Below are 19071 nucleotides of genomic sequence, written 5' to 3' on the forward strand. Positions count from 1 at the left end.
GATTGCATCTGTGTGCTGGGCGCAGGACCTTAAACCTATGCCCTTTAGTTCTTGAATCCCCAACCCTGGGAAAGCTACAGTGTGCATTCGCCCTATCTATGCCCGACGTGATTTTATACACCTCTATAAGATCACCCCTTATTCTTCTACACTCCAATGAATAAAGTCCTAACCTGCTCAACCTCTCTCCATAACTCAGTCCCTCGAGACCCGGCAACATCCTAATCACTATAGTAACTACACCACGATCACTTTGATCACTTTGCATTAAACTTGACTTTTTTTATATAATTGTGTTCTTTCTTGTAAAAACTGTATAATTTGTTTGTTTTTCTTGTGAATGCTGCTTATCTGATGCTCTGTGCCTGTGATGCTGCTGCAAGTAAGTTTTTCACTGCACCTGTGCACACATGGACTTGTGCAGATGGCAGTAAACTCGACTTGACCTGACTTGACATCTGCGTAGATCTCCTCAGCACTCTTTCCAGATTAATGGCATCTTTCCTACAGCAGGGCAACCAAAACTGAGCACAGTATTCCAAATGTGGCCTCAGCAACGTTTTGTACAACTGCAACATAACATCCCAGCTTCTATACTCATTGTCCTGACTGATGAAGGCCAGCGTGCCAAATGCCTTCTTCACCACCTTCTTGCTGCCAGCGACTGCATCAGGAAGCAGGAATGCCGGGATGCAGCACTGGGGCAATCCTGTGACCCTCTCACAGGAGCCGTCAGTGCCTCGAGGTGACTGTGGGGATGTTTCTGATGATACGTTGACGAGGCTGCGTCTACTTTCTCCCATCTCGAGGGGTGTGGAGAGGAGGGAGAGCATTCCCGGATTGCCCAGAGCTCGGGAATTCCAGTGTGGCCGGGTACGTCCACCCAGTGACCCAGGGACAGTGGGAGGGCAACACCACCCAGACCCCCCTCCTCATCCCTCCCCACACACATAGACCCCTCACTCATCCCTCCCCCAGCACAGGGACCCCCCTCACCCCTCTCCCCACACAGACCCCTCGCACCCCTCCCCAATAGAGACCACCCCTCAACCCCCCATACAGAGACACTCCCCTCACCATTCCTCCCAACACAGGGACCCATTTCAGCCCCTCCCCCACATACACTCCCCTCCCTCACCCTTCCCCCAACCCAGGGATCCACCCCTCCCTTCCCCCCAAACAGACCCCCCTGTCACCCTTGCCCCACACACATGGGGACTCCCCTCAGCCCTGCCCCCTTACCACTCCACACACAGACCCCTCACCCCTCCCCCAACACTGGGATCCTCTCACCCTCCCCCCCACACAGCCCCCCCCATCCCTTCCCCCTCACTCAACCCACACCCTTCCCCCTACACGCAGACCCCCCTCCCCCCAACACTCCAGCCACCAACCCTCCCCCACAGAACCACCGAGTGCCCTCGGCACACGGGAGCAGACACTCCGGACTCCTCTGCATTGGATCCTAACCCAGGTCTCCGAGCCGAGGACAGTGTTTCTGCTCTTCGCCCTGTTATTTAATAGATTTCTATAAATACCTTTAAAAACCATTTAGGAGATAGTGATTCAGGCATCATCGTGTCTGATAGCTGCTAATGGATGGAAACTGTAATAAAACTGACCCGGAGCTGGGAGCAGCCTTCCTGTAGTATGTCAGTATCTCACTCATACTTTCCAGCTCGTGCTGCAGTGAGACATTTCAGGGGTTGAGTTAACCCAGCATTCACCACCACCCACAGAACACCTCCCCCCCGCACTAACCCCAGCCCACAGAACCTGCGGCAGACCTGCCCCGCCCCTCCTCTCCTCCTCTCTCCCCATTGCCTCCCCTCCCTTCCTTCTCTCTGGCTCCCTGTCACCGGGAGTCCTTCCCTCCATGGACAACATCGAGATCTTCACCCCTACCACCCTTGGAACTGTGCCTGAGCTTGACACAGGATCTGGAAACTTCTAAGTGTTCTTAAATTATTCTTCCTGTATCTGTGGGTTTACATAAACCTTGCACAGTTCCCTCTCCATTTTCTGTGTACGCCATCACTGATGGTTTATTCTTCTCCCCTCCAGCTCTCTTATCCTCTTTCACCATTGCTGTATTGGCTTGACACAGCCTCGTGGGAGAGGCCTACGATGGACAAGAGGGAATCCCAGAATCCTCTGCGGCCAGGAAAGCTCCCTATTTACATCACAGGGTTGTACAGCGCAGAAACAGGCCTTGTTCGCACTGACCTGTTTTGTCCATCTACAGAGGTCCCATTTGCCCACATTAGGTCCGTATCCCTCTACACCTTGTGACTTAAGTGTCCATCCAAATGTCCCTCAAACGTAGTGAGTGTATCTGGTTCCACCACCACTTCCGACAGCAGGTCCAGACATCACCCACTCTCTGAGTAATAAAACTTACCCCTCAGATCCCCTTTAAAGCTCCTTCCTCTCACCTTAAACCTTTGCCTCTTGTTTTTGCCCCCTGGGAAAAAGATTCTGACTATTTATCCTATCTAGTCCTCATAATTTTATACACCTCCATCAGCTTCCCCCCCCCCCCCCCCCCCCCAGCCTCCACTCCAGGGAAAACAAGCCCAACCTCTCCAATCTCTCCTCATAACTAAAGTCCTCCAATCCAGGCAACACCCTGGTGAACCTCCTCTGCACTCTCTCCAGCACAACCACATCCTTCCTATGGTGTGGTGACCAGAACTGCACACAGTACTCCATGTGTGGTCTGACGAGTGTTTTGTAAAGTTGTAACACAACGTCCCAACTTTTATAGTCTCTATCCAGACATATGAAGGCAAACATGCAGATGCCTTCTTCACACCCTGTCTATTGTGTTGCCACTTGCAGTGAATTATGGACATGAACCGCTCGGTCTCTCTATTCATCAACACTCCTTGGTGCCCTACCATTTACTGTATGTCCCACTCCCATTCGACTTCTCAAAATTCTTCACCTCATACTTGTCAGGAATAAGTTCCATCTGCCTAGCTTTCCATCTGATCTATATCCTGCTGCAGCTTTAGACAACCTTCCCCACTATCCACAACACCACCATCTTGCTGGAAATACTCAGCAGGTCAGGCAGCACCTGTGGAGAGAGAAACAGAGCTAACAATTCGGATCAATGACTGATGATCATTAGAACTGATGAAGGATATATATTTTAGTGAATAGGTTACACGTCGTCCCCTCATCCAAGTTATTGAATAGATTATGAACAGTTGGGCCCCAGGATTGATCCCTCCCCAACAGATTTGTCAAACCTGACTGCCCTTTCAAAATCCGCGTTGTCCTTGCCCGATCCTGCTGTTGTTTTCGAAGTAACCTGCTACCACTCCCTTAATAAAAGACTCTGGCATCTTTCCTACTACTGTTGTCAGCTAACTGTTCTATTTTCTCTCCTCCTCTCTTAAATAGTTTATCCTGTATGTGGGAACAATTCCATAATCTATGGAGCTTTGAAAGATGACGACTAATGTACCCATTATCTCCAAAGCCACCACTCTTGGGATTCCGATCACCTGGTCCTTGGGATTTGCTAGACTCCAGCCCTATAGTTTCTCACTACCTTTGAGTCACTAACACTCATTTCCTTGAGCTCCTCATTCACTCAGGATCTGTAGTTCTTCACCCTTTCTGTGTTTTTGTCTTGTTCTGCTGTGTGTTAAATGGAAATACATTTGCCGGTAACCATGGATTAATTCCTTAGATAGCCTTCGCTCACTTACTGTCATACCTTTAATGTGGTGAGTCACTTTCTCTCAGAGGCGAGAGATTTAAAAGGGACGTCGGGGGCAGCTTCTTCACACAAAGGGTGGTGCGTATTTGGAATGAGCTGCCAGAAATAGTGGTTGAAGTGGGCACATTAACAACATTTAAACCCATCTGGATAAGTCCATGGTTAGGAGAGGTTTAGAGGGCTATGGGCCAAACGTGGGCTGATGGGACTAGCTCGCTGGGCAACACAGTCAGCATGGACGAGTTGGGCTGAAGGGCCTGTTTCTGTGCTGTACGATGCTATGGAACTGCTGCAGTCTGTGTGATGAAGGTGCTGTTGGGGAGGATAGACTCAGTGACAATGAAGGACTAGCGGTATACTTCTCACTGAGGTGGTTCTCCTTCACCTGCTGCCCTGCCCTTGTCCTTCTTGGTGGTAGAGTGGTGGGTTTTGAGGTATTTTTGGAGTAGTCTAGGTGAATAAGTGCAGTGCGTTTTATGGATTGTTCACACAGCAGGCACTGTCCGCTGGTGGTGGAGAAATTAGACAGGGCACCTTGAAGAATTCCCAGTTTCCACAACGAGGTGGCAGACAGAACTTTGGTCTAAGATCTCACGCAGGTTATGAGGAAAGACTCAGACGTCACTTCTACTGAGTGGATTCTCCAAACAGGAATACAAGATATAACAGAGAGATTGGATAAGATTGGAACATCACATCAAACTAAACTGTGCCAGTAAGGCTCTGAAACATGAAATGTACATTTAGGATGGATGAGGAAATGGGAGGCGGCTCTTACATGTCGAATAACAGATACCTGGGGGTGAGTTACAAGCTGGATCTAATCAAGGGATTGTGCAGAGGGGTGGGGTTTGTACATGGAATATATATAACAGGGGCAGCACAGGGGTAGCACAGGGGCAGAGCTCGCACAGCCGCTGTCTCACAGCTCCAGTGACCTGTGTTCAGTCCTGACCTCAGCTGCTGTCTGGCTGGAGTTTGCACAGATAAACCCCACCCCGTGCACAAATCCCTCAATTAGATCCACTTGTAATGCACTCCCGGGTATCTGTTATTCTGCATATAAGCCCCCAAGCCCCTCAATAAGACTGCAGTCAGCAATTCATTCCTAGGTACCTGTTATAGTGAAATAGTGGAGTACAACTAGCTTAGAGTGACAGAGGTAATTGGTATGTAATTGGTAAAATAATATTGGAGAATTTTTCAAACTCTTCTGCATCCTTTAATCCTCTCCCCAAAAGAACTTAATGATCTTAGATCTTCAAAATTTCAATTTATGCTGTCTATCTTTTTACTTATAAAAGCACTGAACCCTCCGATTAGATTTCAGCCTGTTTCCAAACGGAAACTTGAACAGGCGCCTGCCTGAAGAATTATATTCTATATCCGATACCCCAAACCTTTGATTAGATTCCAGTCTGTACATCACTCCCGAGGTTCTGTTACTGCACACAAAATAACAAAGAACACAGAACAGTACAGCTCAGGGACAGGCCCTTCGGCCCACCATGTCTGTGCCAACTACGACGCCAACTTAAACTAATCCCATCTGCCTGTGTGTGGTCTATATCCTTCACGTGCCGGTGTAAATGCATCTTAAACATTGTTGTTGTATCTGCTTCCACCACTTCCCCTGGCAGCCTGTTCCAGGCACCCACCGCTCTCTGTGTAAGAAACTTGCCTCACACACCTCCTTTAAACTTTCCCCCCTCTCACCTTAAAGCTATGCCTTCTAGTATTTGACATTTCCATCCTGAGAAAAAGATTCTGCCTGTCTACCCTATCTATGCCTCTCACAATTTTATAAATCTCTATCAGGTCTCCCCTCAGCCTCTGCCGCTCCAGAGAGAACAACCCAAGTTTGTCCAACCTCTCCTTGTATCTCATGCCCTCTAATCCAGGCAGCATCCTGGTGAACCTCTTCTGCACCCGCTCCAAAGCCTCCACATCCTTCCTGTAATGGGGTGACCAGAACTGCACACAATACTTCAAATGTGGCCTAACCAAAGTTTTCTACAGCTGCAATGTGATTTGCCAACTTTTATAGTGAGTTTGGGGCACTGAGTATAAAAGTTGGGAAGTTATGATGCAGGGCATTGAGTATAACCCCACAAACCCGTTGATTAGATTCCAACCTGTAACTCACTTTTGGGCATCTGTTATTCTGTCTATAACCCCTCAAACTTGTCGATGAGATTTCACTCCTGCACATCTGTCATTCTACACGGAAAGGAATGGAGAGATTCGAGGGAATGTCTGTGATGGGGAGGAGATCAAGGCTGTCCAAGTGACACCATTACTTTAGGAGGTGTCCAAGAGAGGCCAATGAATGCTTATTAATCCCAGTTGTTGTGTCCGGAGGAGGTGTGGAGGGCGATGAATGGGGGCAAGCAACATACTGGAACTGTGAGATTCAGAACACAACAGAAGACGCTCGGAACCTTGAATAACTGGGGGATCCCCAACATACCAGGCAGCATCTGTGGAAAACACAGTTGATGATCTTACATCAGAACTTGCCAGATCTGGCACCACAGGAGAATCTGGTTACTTGGACGTTGAATTCACGATTGCGTCCCAAGGGCTGAGACCTGCCCAGATGAAGATGAGCTGCTGTTCCTGGAGCTTGTGTTGGGCTTCATCGGAACAGTGGGAGGTCAATAACGGGAAGGACAGACTGGGAGGGGATGGAAGATTCAGGGTTGGGCAATTGGAAGTGCAGGGTCACCCCAACAGATAGAACGGAGTGCTTGACATTTGGAGAATCTTTTATTCTCTGTACAAACCTACTCCTAACCCTGTGATCAGATCCCAGCCCATAACTCACTCCCAGGGATCTGTTATTCTATATGAACCCTGAATCCCTTGAATAGATCCCAGCATGTAACCCACTCCTGGGGATCTGTTGTTCTCTATATAAACCCCTGAACCCCTCCATTAGATCACAACCTGTAACTCACTCCCAGGTACCTGTTTTTCTATAAATAAACCCATGAACCCTCGGATTATATCCCAGCCTGTAACCAACTCCCAGGGACCTGTTGTTCTATATATAAACCCCTGAACCCCCACAGTCAATCCCAGCCTGTATCCCACTCCCAGGGATCTGTAGTCCGATACATAAACCCTTGAGCCCCTGGATTAGACCCCAGCCTGAAATTCATTCCCGGGGATTTGTTTGCAATATATAAACCCCCTGAACCCCTCCATTAGACCCCAGCCTGTAACTCACTCCCAGGGATCTGTTACCCTTGGGGATCTGTTATTCGATATATAAATGCCTGAACCTCTCCATTAGATTGCAACCTGTAATTCACGTTTGTGTACTTAATACTCTTTGATTAGATTCCAGCATTGTACTTACAGTTGCATTAATTTGCCAATATTTTGCCACTGAGCCCTTGCAGATGGTGGATGGGTGAAGGTCGGGAGAGTAAACCTCTCTACTCCAGAAACACCCTGAGATGTCCCAGCAGTGCGATAACTGGACACAGAGGGAACAGGCAGAGCTGATGCAATGTTCCTGACACCCCTAATCAGTTTCTTACCCAACAAACATCTCTCCTTATCAAACACATTTACTGGAAACTTGGAGCCTGCCCACGGCAGAGAAATGGACCGTCCATTGGGGTTTCTAAGGAGGTCTGTGGTGGTGTTTACTAAACAGAAGCGTGTGTTTTCCCAGCCCTTGTGTCAAGCTCAGCTTTGGGAACGTCTGTCAACACGCTGGGTATAAATACACCTCATGGCTTAACTAACAAGAATATACGTGGCTGCTATTTTTAGTGTCTCTTAGATTAGGGCTTTCTTATTTTGGTTTTAAGTAATTTCTATTTCTATTGGTGACAGAGAGCTGATGGATATTCACTGACAGGTCTGACAAGGGAGGGGGCCTGATGGAGGGGTGGGCTCCACCTTGGGACTGGAAACTCTCTGGCTTTGTCCGGTGCGGAGGGAGCTTCACTCTGTGTCTGACCCCGGGAGTGTGTGATGGGATGGTGTGAAGGGAGTTTCACTCTGTGTCTGACCCCAGGAGTGTGCGATGGGACAGTGTAGAGGGAGCTTCACCCTGTGTGTGCAGAGAATTTAGCTCCGGTGTGACAACTTTGCAGAGAGATCCTCAGTTTATCTCTGACCACAACAGCATCTGCTGTTGCTGAGGGAATCTCCCTTTAGAACCAGCTTGAATTTCTTGGAAATCTCTGACCTTTCCCACTGAGCTCTCTCTGGAATATTGAGTGTCAGGAACCCTGGGCCTCAGGCTTTGTCTCCATGTGTGAACCTGATTTATCTGCATGTGATGTTTGTTTATACAAACTGAACTGACTGCATGTGAGCTTGGCAGTGAACGAGGGCCTCACTGTTACCCCTGACTGATACTTCTCTTCTCTCAGAGTCACAGAGTCGTGCAGCACAGGAACAGGCCCTGCGGCCCACCATGTCCATGCTGACCTTTCTGCCCGCCTGCACTAATCCCATCTGCCCACGTTGCCACCATATCCCTCTATTTAATGATCTGTCTAAATGCCTCTTCATTGTAGTGATTGCACCACCTCCTCCGGCAGCACGATCCAGACATCACCCTCTCTCTGTGTAAAAACTTACCCCTCAGATCACCTTTAAAGCTCCTCCCTCTCTCCTTAAACCTTAATTCTTTTCTTTGTTCTGATTGTGTTCTTTCTTGTGAAATTGCATGTAATTTATGTTTAATTTCTGTTTTTCTTGTGAACGCTGCTTATCTGATGTAATGTGCCTGAGATGCTGCTGCAAGTTTCTCATTGATCCCGTGCATACACCAGTGCATCGAGTTTAGGAGTTGGGACATTAAGTTGCAGTTGTACAAGTCATTGGTGAGGCCGCAGTTGGAGTACTGCAGACAGTTTAGATCGCCCTGTTTATAGGAAAGACATTGTCAAGCTGGAGAGGGTGCAGAAGAGATTTACAAGGATGTTGCCGGGACTCGAGGGCCTGAGTTATAGGGAGAGGTTGGCCATGAGGTCCTGAAAGGAGACTATAGGGAATTAGGAAGGAAGTTGAGAAGCAGGACCTCAAAGGCAGTAATTTCCGGATTACTGCCTGTGCTAAGTGACAGTGGGTATAGGGACAGAATGAGGAGCAGGTTAAATGTGTGGTTGAGGGATTGGAGTAAGGAGTAGGGATTCAGTTTTCTGGATCATTGGGGCCTCTTTTGGGGCAGTTATGACCTGTTCAAAGAGGACGGGTTGCACTTGAATCCAAGGGGGACCAACATACTTGTGGGGAGGTTTGCTAAGGCTACTGGGGAGAGTTTAAACTAGAATTGTTGGGGGGTGGGATCCGTACTGGAGAGATTGGGGAAGAGGTGTTTGGCTCTCAAATAGAGAAAGCTAGGAGTAAGTACCATAGGCAGGTGATAGAGAAGGGACGTGTTCAGACAGGTTTGAGATGTGTCTATTTTAACGCAAGGAGTATTGTGAACAAGGCGGATGAGCTTAGAACTTGGATCGATACTTGGAGCTATGATGTGGTGGCCATTACGGAGACTTGGATGGCTCAGGGGCTGGAATGGTTGATTCAAGTGCCGGGTTTTAGATGTTTCAGGAAGGACAGGGAGGGAGGCAAGAGAGGTGGGGGAGTGGCACTGTTGATCAGAGATAGTGTCACGGCTGCGGAAAAGGTGGCCGTTGTGGAGGGATTGTCTATGAAGTCTCTGTGGGTGGAGGTTAGGACAGGAATGGATCGATAACTGTGCTGGGTGTTTTTTATAGGCCGCCCAATAGTGACAGGGTTATTGAGGAGCAGATAGGGAAGCAGATCCTAGAAAGGTGTGAGAATAACAGAGTTGTTGTGATGGGGGATTTTAATTTCCCAAACGTCGACTGGCATCTCCAGACAGTGAGGGGTTTAGATGGGGTGGAGTTTGTTAGGTGTGTTCAGGAAGGGTTCTTGACACAGTATGTAGATAGACTTACAAGAGGAGAGGCTGTGCTTGATTTGATATTGGAAAATGAACCTGGTCAGGTGTCAGATCTCTGTGGGTGAACATTTTGGTGATAGTGATCATAATTCTATCTCCTTTACGTTAGCACTGGAGAGGGATAGGAACAGACAGGCTAGAAAGGTGTTTACTTGGAGTAAAGGGAATTATGAGGCTCTCAGGCAGGAAACTGGAAGATTAAATTGGGAACAGATGTTCTCTGGGAAAAGTACGGAAGATATGTGGCAAATATTCAGGGGGTATTTGTGTGGAGCTCTGCATAGACATGTTCCAATGAGACGGGAGTCACGAGAGGATACAGGAACCGTGGTGTATGAAGGCTATAATAAATCTAGTCAAAAGGAAAAGAAAAGCTTACAAAAGGTACCGAGAGCTAGGTAATGTTAGAGATCTGGAGGAGTACAAGGCTAAAAGGAAGGAACATAAGAAAGTGATTAGGAGAGCCAGAAGGGGACATGAGAAGGCCTTGGTGGGCAGGATTAAGGAAAACCCCAAGGTGTTCTACAAGTATGTGAAGAGTAAGAGGATGAAATGCGAAAGGATAGGGCCTATCAAGTGCAGCAGTGGGAAAGTGTGTATGGATCCGGAAGAAATAGCGGAGGTACTTAATGAATACTTTACGTCAGTATTCACCATGGTAAAGATCTGGGGGATTGTAGTGGGGACTTGCAGTGGCCTGAAAAGCTTGAGCATGTAGATATTAGAAAAGAAGTGGTGCTGAAACTTTTGGAAAGCATCAAGTTAGATAAGTCGCTGGGACCGGATGAGATGTACCCCAGGTTGCTGTGGGAGGCGAGGGAGGAGATTGTGGAGCCTCTGACGATGATCTTTGTGTCATCGATGGAGACGGGAGAGGTTCCGGAAGATTGGAGGGTTGCGGATGTTGTTCCCTTATTCAAGAAGGGGAGTGGTGATAGCCCAGGCAAGTATAGACCGGTGATTGGTAAGTGGTTGGTAAGCCGATGGAGAAGATCCTGAGAGGCAGGATTTATGAACATTGGGAGAGGTATAATATGATTAGGAATAGTCAGCATGGCTTTGTCAAGGGCAGGTCCTGTCTTATGAGCCTGATTGAAATTTTTGAGCATGTGACTAAACACATCGATGAAGGGAGAGCAGTAGATGTAGTGTATATGGATTTCAGCAAGGTGTTTGATAAGGTACCCCATGCGAGGCTTATGGAGAAGGTGACGAGACATGGGATCCCAGGGGACATTGCAGTGTGGATCCAGAACTGGCTGGCCCACAGAAGGCAAAGAGTGGTTGTTGAAGGGTCGTATTCTGAGTGGAGGTCAGTGACCAGTGGTGTACCTCAGGGATCTGTACTGGGACCCTTACTCTTTGTGATTTTTATAAACGACCTGGATGAGGAAGTGGAGGGGTGGGTTAGTAAGTTTGCGGATGACACGAAGGTTGGGGGTGTTGTGGATAGTTTGGAGGGCTGTCAGAGTTTACAGAGGGACATAGATAGGATGCAAAGTTGGGCTGAGGAGTGGCAGATGCAGTTCAACCCAGATAAGTGGTTCATTTTGGTAGGTCAAATATGTTGGCGGAATATAGTATTAATGGTAGGACTCTTGGCGGTGTGGAGGATCAGAGGGATCTTGGGGTCGGAGTCCATAGGACGCTCAAAGCAGCTGCATAGGTTGACTCTGTGGTTAAGAAGGCATATGGTGTATTGTCCTTCATCAATCGGGGAATTGAATTTAGGAGTCGTGAGGTATTGTTGCAGCTATGTAGGTCCCTGGTCAGACCCCACTTGGAGTATTGTGCTCAGTTCTGGTCACCTCACTATAAGAAAGATGTGGAAGCTATAGAGAGGGTGCAGAGGAGATTTACAAGGATGCTGCCGGGAATGCGGAGCATGCCTTATGAAAGCAGGTTGAGGGAACTCGGCCTTTTCTCCTTGGTGAGATGGAGGATGAGGGGTGACCTGATAGAGGTGTATAAGATGATGAGAGGTATTGATAGGGTAGATAGTCAGAGGCTGAATTGATGGCTACAGGAGGACATAGGTTTAAGGTGCTGGGGAGTAGGTATAGAGGAGATGTCAGGGGTAAGTTTTTCACTCAAGGAGTGGTGAGTGCATGGAATGGGCTGCCAGCAACGGTGGTGGAGGCGGATACGATAGGGTCTTTTAAGAGACTGTTAGATAGGTACATGGAGCTGAGAAAAATAGAGGGCTATGAGTAAGCCTAGTAATTTCTAGGGTAGAGGCATGTTCGGCACAGCTTTGTGGGCCGAAGGGCCTGAATTGTGCTGTAGGTTTTCTATGTTCTATGTTCTATGCTAGATCTTTATTCCTTGGAGCGTGGGAGACTGAGGGGTGACCTCACAGAAGTTTATAAAATCATGAGGGGTATGGATAGGGTGGACGGTCATAGTCTTTTCCCCAGGGTCGGGGAGTCCATAACTCAAGAGTATAGATGCAAGATAAGAGGGGAGAGATTTAAAAGAGAGCTGAGAGGTAACTTCTTTACACAGAGGGTGGTGAGTATACGGAACGAGCTGCCAGAGGGAGTGGTCAAGGAGGGTACAAACGCAGCATTTCAGAAGCATTTGGATAGTTACATGGATGGGAGGGGCTTGGAGGATTATGGGCCAAACATGGGCAACTGGGACTAGCAGGGAGGATGCTGTGGTCAGCACGGACCGGTTGGGCCGAAGGGCCTGTTTCCATGCTGTATTGCTCTATGACTCTATGATAAATGTGCATAAATGTGATACCCCCACCACGGGAAAAAGTCTCTGACTGTCTCCCCTGCCACGTATAATCTCACCCACCTCCGTCAGCTCACCCCTCAGCTCAGCCCTCAGCTCACCTCCGTCAGCTCACCCCTCAGCTCACCCCTCAGCTCACCCCTCGGCTCACCCCTCAGCTCAGCCCTCAGCTCAGCCCTCAGCTCACCGTCAGCTCAGCCCTCAGCTCACCTCCGTCAGCTCACCCCTCAGCTCACCCCTCGGCTCAGCCCTCAGCTCACCCCTCGGCCTCCTTCACTCCAGCCTATCCCATCTCTCCCCATAACTAAAGTCCTCCAACCCAGGCAATGTCCTGCATTCCTTCATCCCTGACAGCACCTCCCAAAACCCCTGACCTCCACTGCCAGGAAGAACAAGGGCAGCAGGTGTAGGGGAGCACCACCGTCGGCAGATTCCCCTCCATTTCACACACCACCCTGATGTGGAAATGCTTCACTGTTCCTCGTCACCTCTGGGTCTAAATCCCGAAACTCTCTCCCCAAGAGCACTGTGGGAGCGCCTTCCCCAGAAGGTCTGGAGAAGGGAAGAAGTTGCAGGTGTTCCTGGACTGGAGTCACCTTGTTCAGGTTGTCCTGGTCTGCCACACTCAGGCCCTTCCAGAGAGAAGCAAACCTCCATTCCGTCACCTCCAGGAGCCAGGTAATGCATTGCCACAATGTGTTGCATTGTTACTGGTGTCTGTTACCCATCCCTAACTGCCCCAGAGAAGGTGAGGGGTGAGCAGCGCCCTTGAACCACTGCAGTCCGTCTGGTGAAGGTGCTCCCATGGGTGCTGTTGGGGAGGGAGACCCAGGATTTACACCCTGCCGTGCTGGTGAAATGTTTCTGAGCCAGGATGATGAGTGACATAGAGGGGAACCTGCAGGCGGCAGTGTTCCCCTGCACCATAGAAAACAGAACAGTACAGCACAGGAACAGGCCCTTCGGCCCACCATGTCAGTGCCAAACACGATGTTGAATTAAACTAATCCCTTCTGCCTGCATGTGGTCCATATCCCTCCACTCCCTGCATGTTCGTGCATCTCTACTTCCTCAGGAGGCTAAAGAAATTTGGTTTGTCCCCCTTGACTCTCACCGACTTTTACTGATGCACCATAGAAAGCATCCTATCTGGATGTATCACAGCTTGGTATGGCAACTGCTCTGCCCAGGACCTCAAGAAACTGCAGAGAGTTGTGGACACAGCCCAGCGCATCACGGAAACCAGCCTCCCCTCCATGGATTCTGTCTACACTTCTCGCTGCCTCGGGAAAGCAGCCAACATAATCAAAGACCCCACCCACCCGGACATTCTCTCTTCTCCCCCCGCCCATCGGGCAGAAGATACAAAAGCCTGAAAGCACGTACCACCAGGCTCAAGGACAGCTTCTATCCAGCTGTTATAAGACTATTGAATGGTTCCCTAGTACGATAAGATGGACTCTTGACCTCACAATCTACCTTGTCATGCCAGGGCCTTGCACCTTATTGTCTGCCTGCACTGTAACACTTTATTCTGCATTCTGTTATTGTTTTCCCTTGTACTACCTCGATGCACTGATGTGATGAAATGATCTATACAGATGGCAGGCAAAACAAAGCTTTTCGTTCTACGTCGGGTACATGCGACAATAATAAACCAATTACCAATTAGAACACAGAACAGTACAGCACAGGAACAGGCCCTTCAGCCCACCATGTCTGTGCCAACTACAATGCCAATCCAAGCTAATGCTATCTGCCCGCACGTGGTCCATATCCCTCCATGCCCTGCCTGTTCACATGCCTTTCTAAATGCCTCTTGAACATTACTATCATATCTGCTTCTCCCACCTGCCCTGACAGCCCATTCCAGGCACCCACCGCTGTCTGTATAAAAAACTTGCCCCACACATCTCCTTTAAACTTTCCCCCTCTCACCTTAAACCTATGTCCTCCAGTATTCAGATATAGATATTTCTTTATTGTCACATGTACATCGAAACACACAGTGAAATACATCTTTTGTGTTGAGTGTTCTGGGGGCAGCCCACAAGTGTCACCACGCTTCCAGCGCCAACATAGCATGCCCGCAGCTTCCTAACCCGTACGTCTTTGGAATGTGGGAGGAAACCAGAACACCCGGAGGAAACCCACGCAGACACAGGGAGAACGTACAGACTCCGTACAGACAGCGGCAGGAATTGAACCCAGGTCGCTGACGTTGTAATAGTGTTACACTAACCGCTACACCACCATTCCGTGACATTTCCATCCAGGGAGAAAGATTCTGACTCTCTATCTGTGCTCCTCATGATTTTATAAACTTCTATCAGATCTCCCCTCAGCCTCCGATGCTCCAGAGAAAACAACCCAAGTTTGTCCAACCTCTCCTTATAGCTAATACTCTCTAATCCAGGCAGCTTCCTGGTGACCCTCTTCTGCACCCTCTCCAAAGCCTCCACATCCTTCCTGTAATGGGGCGACCAGAACTGCACACAACTGTACAGTGACCAGACGACAACTCTGAATGAGCTTCCCCTCTGCTAACTGCCCAACCACCCAGAAACCAGCAACATACCACAGACCAGGGAACTGGGAATGTTGGAGCTGGTTCCCCTGCAGAAAGTGACAAAAAAATTCTAAAGATTTGAATAGAATGAAGATGGAAATAAAGATCATGTAGCAACTGTGGAAGGTGAACGGGGCTGACATTTCATGATCTGAAACTCTTGAATTCTGTGTTGAGTTTGGACCGCTGTGATTGCTGCCGTCCTTCTGGTGAAGGTGTCGGAAGGGATTCCAGGATTTAGAACCAAGGAATGGTGATATATTCCTAAGTCACAGAGTCATACAGTATGGAAACAGGCACTTTGGCCCAACTCGTCCATGCCGACCAAGGTGCCCACCTGAGCTGGTCCCATTGTCCACATTTGGCCCATATCCATCTAAACCTTTCCCTTCCATGTACCTGTCCAAATGTCTTTCAAATGTAATTGGACCTGTCTCTACCACTTCCTCTGGCAGCTCGTTCCATGTACCTACCACCCTCTGTGTGAAGAACTTGCCCCTCAGATCCCACTCAGAAGTTGAGGTGCTGTCCCTTAAGCTTATTTGGGGCTTCATTGGAACAGCGTAGGAGGTAAGTACCAGAGGTCAAAGTGGGTGGAGAATTAAAATTATACCATTTTCACGGCAGCTGAAGAGGTTTTTTGCCACATGCACCACATCAGCCTTCAACTTACGAAGAACTCACAAAATCATTTGAAAGCTATATTTTGAATAAATGAACTATAAATAGAAAAACTGTCTGAGCAGCAAGCGGATTTGATATACATTGCTTGGAATGAGTCATAGCTCATTGAAAACCTCCTGGTAAGTGAACAATTTGGCCAAATGAGCATGTATTTCACAGAAGGCAATGCCAATTCTTGACCACACTCCACAGCTGCCAATGGTCCTTGGAGAATCCAGCTGTTAACTCGAACCCAAGGGCACTGTTTGTTGGATATTTTTAAATTAATGTTGAGGGTCTGGGCATTGTTGACTAGGTCAGCAACCCTCATAAGTAGCTAAGCAACAGGCCATTCGGCCCCTCTAACCTGCTATACCACTCAAAACCATTTTCCTGTCCTGTCTCTGTATCACTTAATTTTTCCAATATCCAGAAATCCATCAGCATCGAGGGGAGCTCCGGTGGTTCCAAAGATTCACCATCCTTTGTGTGAAAAAATTTCTCCTCATTTTAGTCCAGAATATCCCATCCTTTATTTTGAGATCCCTGGTTCTAGACCCCAGAGTCAGGGGTAAAACTTTCTCCCTGTATCCCTCCTGTGAAGCCCAGTGACGAATTCATACCTTCCCCTCTCATTCTTCTGAACTCCAAAGAAGAGGCCCCGTGTACTCAAGTCTCCCCACATGACAGACCTGCCATTCCAGAACCACTCTGGTGAACCTCTGCTGCTCTCCCTCCATAGCAAGTGTATTCATTTTTTAAATAGGGAGACCAATACTCCAGGCATGGTCTCACCAAGGCCCTGCATAATTGTGGCAAGATATCTGAATGCAAATGCTCCACACTACCTGCCTCCCTAACTGACTGCTACACCTGCACATTCACTTTCAGTGGCCTGCGTACAAGGACACCCAGGTCCCTTTCAACATCAACACTTCCCAATCACTCACCATGTAAAAATACTCCGCATTTCAGGAGGGTTTCTTCTCACTGAAGAGGAGAGCTTCACACTTTTCCACACTATCTCCGTGCTGTTGCCCAGCCACTTTGTTTATCCTCCTGAAGCCTCTTTGCATCCTTGCAGGAGGCTGACGGTGAGTCGCCTTCTTGAACCACAGTCCCTCTGGGCGAAGGTTTTTGCAGAGGAACAGGTTGCAGGATTCAGACCCAAAGAATGGTGATATTTCTCCAAGTCATAGAGCCACAGAAAGATCACAGAACACAGCGCAGAAACAGGCCCTTCGGCCCAACTCATCCATGCTGGCCAAGCTGCCTACCTGAGCTCGTCTCATTTGCCTGCCTTTGGCCCGTATCCCTCTCAGCCTTTCCTATCATCCCTCCTGTCCAAACGTCTTTCAAATGTCGAACCACCCGTCACCACATTCTCTGTACCCACCACCCTCTGTAAAAAACTTGCCCCTCAAGTCCCCCTTCAATCTTTCCCCTCTCGCTGTAAACCTATGCCCTCTAGTTTTGGACTCCCCTACCCTGGGGAAAAGACTGTTCACCCTAAGATTAGATAAGATCTTTATTAGTCACACGTACATCGAAACACACAGTGAAATGCATCTTTTTGCGTCGAGTGTTCTGGGGGCAGCCCGCAAGTGTCGCCACACTTCCGGCGCCAACATAGCACGCCCACAGCTTCCTAACCCGTACGTCCTTGGAATGTGGGAGGAAACCAGAGCACCCGGTGGAAACCCACGCAGACACGGGGAGAACGTACAAACTCCTTACAGACAGCGGCTGGAATTGAACCCGGGTCGCTGGTGCTGTAATAGTGTTACACTAATCGCTACACTACTGAGCCTATCTATACCCCTCATGATTTTATAAACCTCTGTAAGGTCTTCTACACTCCAGGGGAAACAGTCCCAGCCTATCCAGTCTCTCCTTATAACTCAAGCCCTCCAGTCCCGGTAATTTCCTTGTAAATCTTTTTTGCACCCTTTTCAGTTTAGTGACGTCCTTCCTATAGCAGGGTGACCAGAACTGTACGCAGCACTCCATATATGGCCTCACTAACGTCTTGTACAGCCGTAACATGATGTCTCAGCTCCTGTACTGATGAAGGCAAGTGTGCCAAACGCCTTCTTCACCGCGCTGTCACCACTTTCAAGGAACTACATACCTGCACCCCTGGGTCTCTTCATCCTACAACAGCACCCCCCTCCCAGGGTCAGGACGGTGTGTGACTTGGAGGGGAACCTGCGAGTGGTGCTGTTCCCCTGCACCAACTGCCCTTGTCCTTCTCGGCAGTAGATGATCGTGGGTTTAGGTTGTGACTCCTTGTGTGTGTGTTCTCCTGACCTATAAGTTCCAGAGTTTCACTGTGTCTGAGCCTGGGCTAAAGCGATACAGCCTGACACAACAAAAGGAGACACATCCAATCCCCAGTGGACAGGCCTGGGTCTAATTTTGTTATCACACTCAAAGAGGCCATGTGACAGCAGATGAGCCACACAGCAGAAAAAAAAGCATGATTTAGCACAAACTGATACTCAACCGACACCATCAGCCCAAGGTGATTTCGTTCCTTCCATGTGTTATGGTTGATGCTAATGTGTTGTAGTTAACACATTGATGCCCAATGCAACGTACAATAGGGACACCAGCAAGAGCTCGGTGCAGTCAGAAGGTCATGAGAGACTTTCAGACTGCACCCACTTCAGAGACTTGGAGTATTGCCTGCGATTCTGGTCACCCCATTACAGGAAGGGTGTGGAGGCTTTGGAGAGGGTGCAGAACAGGTTCACCAGGGTCCTCCTGCATTAGGGGACATGTGCTATAAGGAGAGGTTGGACAAACTTGGTTTTTTTTTTTCTGGAGCCCAGAGGCTGAGGGGTGGCCTGACAGAAGTGTATAAAATCGTGAGAAGCACAGATAGGGTAGAGAGTCAGGGTAGAAATGTCAAATACTAGAGGGGGAAAGTTTTTTACACAGAGAGCGTTGGGTGCCTGGAATGTGCTGCCGGGGTGGTGGTGGAGGCAGATACGACAGTGGTGTTAGATAGACACACAGATACACAGGGAGTGGAGGGATACGGACCATGTGCAGGCAGAAGGGATTTAGTTTAATTTGGCATCGTGTTCGGCACAGACATTGTGGGCCGAAGGGTCTGTACTGTTCTATGTTCTACGTTAAAGCCAGACATACTCCTGGTGCAGACTACTGTCAGGGATGTGGCCTTTCACATAGAGAGATAAGATCCCTCAGGTGGGGGTTAGAGGTTCATTAGTGCTACTTGCAAGGAAGTTCACCCAGTGACTCAGCCATTATTTAACCCCAATACCTCCTACATCACTGAGGATACAGATAACCTTGTCCTCGTCCCTTGACATTTGTGGGATGTTGCTGTGTACAAGTAGGCTGCTCGGTTTCATACGTTGAAATAATAACAACATTTAT

The sequence above is a fragment of the Pristis pectinata genome, chromosome 13 (genome assembly GCF_009764475.1).
Source record: "Pristis pectinata isolate sPriPec2 chromosome 13, sPriPec2.1.pri, whole genome shotgun sequence".
Taxonomy (NCBI): Eukaryota; Metazoa; Chordata; class Chondrichthyes; order Rhinopristiformes; family Pristidae; genus Pristis; species Pristis pectinata.